Raw genomic sequence first — 3,064 nt, forward strand, 5'->3', positions numbered from 1 at the left:
AACAAAAGGAAGTGACCTCAGCAAGACAACACATGAAAACTCCACAATCATGTTACAGTCAATGCTGACTGAAAGTTATGCTTCCAAGAAGCAAAGAGGCTTCTTTTGTGTGTGTGTACTGCTCAGCATTTATGAATCTATCTCCTTTACAATAAACCATTAACCAGTGTGAGCAAGAAGCCACCCCTGTGAGGAACTTATGTAGTCATGTATTTTCCTTCATTGCCCCTAAGTCTTCATAATGACAGTATAATGCAGTCTGGTTTTTTTTAAGAGTCTAGTGCAGCCGGGCAGTGGTGTCACATGTCTTTAATCCCAGCACTTGGGAGGCAGAGGCAGGCAGAGTTCTGAGTTCGAGGCCAGTCTAGTCTACAGAGTGAGTTCCAGGACAGCCAGAACTACTTAGAGAAACCCTATCTCAAAAAACCAAGAAAAAAAAAGTCTAGTGAATGTGTTATTGCTTTGAAGCTAAGAAATAAAGCTGTTTGCTTGCCTTTTGTATGTACTATCTCTCCTAAACAATTTCAGGACAAAGTGATTATGAAACTGCATGTATTGCATGGTATTTGTGCTAAGAAAGACTTGTCCAAATTAATCTTTTGTAGCTTATACATCAAACAAACCTAAAATGTATGAGGAATGTAGGATTAGCCTGATTCTCTATTCACAAATAACATAGAACTGATCTATCATTTAATAAGGGTTCTGGCCACTGGGGAGCCTGCCCTGTCTCTTCCTCTACATTTCTAGCATAACCTGAATGCAAACCATCACGTGTGAATCAACTCTGATTAATTTATTTCAAACTGTCAATCAATATTTAATAGTGCAACTAAGACATGTACTAGATATTATAAAAATGACATGTATTATGGGTGATCATATCAAAGCCTGCTTAATTGATCCATCATTTATAAAATAAATAACGTTTGTTGCATTTACCTGAGTCAAAACTCAATATTATTTTTGATAGTGTATTTTCTACTCTACAAATCCTCTGATCTCAAGATGTGGTCTTTTATTTTTTACTTAGTTAAAAAAATATGTTGTATTTTTAATTGTATTATTTTACCTTATTAAAACTGTAATACTGACTCTCTGTTCCTCCCTACTCCAGAGACTCTTTTTGTGGTTACCAGGGCTGCCTTCTGCTCTGCACTTGGCAAAGTGGAGATTGTTGCCATCAATGACCCATTCATTGACCTCAAGTACATGGTCTACATGTTGCAGTATGACTCCACCCATGACAAATTCAATGGCATAGTCAAGGCTGAGAATCAGAAGCTTGTCATCAACGGGAAGCCCATCACCATCTTCCAGGAGCGAGATTCCACTAACATCAAATGGGGTGATGCTGGTGCTGAGTATGTTGCGGAATCTACTGGCATCTTTACCACCATGGAGAAGGCTGGGGCCCACTTGAAGGGTGGGGCCAAAAGGGTCATCACTTCCACCCCTTCTGCTGATGCCCCCATGTTTGTGATGGGTGTGAACCACGAGATATATGACAACTCGCTCAAGATTGTCAGCAGTGCATCCTACACCAACTGCTTAGCCCCCGCCCTGGCCAAGGTCATCTATGACAACTTTGGCATCTTGGAAGGGCTCATGACCACTGCCCAGGCCAGCACTGCCACTCAAAAGACTGTGGATGGCCCCTCTGAAAAATTGTGGCATGATGGCTGTGGGACTGCCCAGAACATCATCCCAGCACTCACTGGTGCTGCCAAGGTTTTGGGCAAGGTCATTCCAGAGCTGAACAGGAAGCTCACTGGCAAAGCCTTCTGTGTTCCTACCTCCAATGCATCCATTGTGGATCTGACATGCCGCCTAGATAAACCTGTCAAGTATGATGACATCAAGAAGGTGGTGAAGCAGGCATCTGAAGGCCCACTGAAAGGCATCCTGGGCTACACTGAGGACCAGGTTGTTTCGCGCAACTTCAAAAGTAACTCTCACTCTTCCATCTTTGATGCTGAGGCGGGTACTGCTCTCAATGACAACTTTGTAAAGCTCATTTCCTGGTATGACAATGAATACGGTTACAGCAACAGTGTCCTGGAACTCATGGCCTACATGGCCTACAAGAAGTAAGAAACCCTTGCAGGGCAGTGGTGGCGCACGCCTTTAATCCGAGACAGGCGGATTTCTGAGTTCGAAGCCAGCCTGGTCTACCGAGTGAGTTCCAGGACAGCCAGGGCTACACAGAGAAACCCTGTCTCGAAAAACCAAAAAAAAAAAAAAAAAAAAAAGAAGAAGTAAGAAACCCTGGACCACCTACTCCACCAAGGACACTGAGAGCAAGAGAAGGCCCTCAGTAGCTGAGGAGTCCCTGTCCTTGATAGTAAACATCTCCCTCACAATTTCCATCCCAGACCCCCATAATAGCAGGAGGGGCCTAGGGAGCCCTCCCTACTCTCTTAAATACCATCAATAAACATTCTCTGCACCCACCCCCCAAAAACTGGAATAGCATGTATATAATAAAGATCATGGACTTGATATTATTGCCAAAATATGAGTAAGGTAATAAATTCTAGATTGTAGAAAGGAAATAAGATATGCTATAGCCTCTATTACACCATTTAACTCTTAAAAAGTTTAAAAATAAGAAAAAATATACAGAAATACATGGATGAACATTCCTCACCTGTTTAAAAATATAACAAAATATCCACTCTATACATTAGAAAAATTTGTCAAGCCTTGGATTTAGGAAGATTGAATAGAATGGAATGCACAGGAGGCCCAGAATGCACTTACAGAGTTGGCTAGAAAGTAGATACCAACATACAGGCTTTTAAAATTTATATCTAATTATTACATAGTTCATATAAATTAGATTGAAAAGCAAGGCATGATGGTACATGGCTGTAATTCCAGCTCTCAAGAGGCAAGAACAGGAGGAAGTCCAAGAATAGAGCATACAAGGCCACCTACATAGAGCATTTAAGGCCAGCATTGGATATGTGAGGCCATGTCTCCCTATCAAAAAGATAACGATGCAATCATATGCAAATCATATGAAGTATGGAAACCTAGGATTATTACAGAAAATAAATAT

The 3,064-nt window shown here is 41.4% G+C and overlaps 1 pseudogene; it reads left to right on the forward strand.

Annotated features, from left to right (window-relative positions):
• Nucleotides 1-1,137: 1,137 nt before the first annotated feature.
• LOC114628486 lies at nt 1,138-2,094 on the forward strand (annotated as a pseudogene).
• Nucleotides 2,095-3,064: the final 970 nt, after the last annotated feature.

This window comes from Grammomys surdaster, unplaced genomic scaffold (genome assembly GCF_004785775.1).
Source record: "Grammomys surdaster isolate TR1022 unplaced genomic scaffold, NIH_TR_1.0 268, whole genome shotgun sequence".
Lineage (NCBI taxonomy): Eukaryota > Metazoa > Chordata > Mammalia > Rodentia > Muridae > Grammomys > Grammomys surdaster.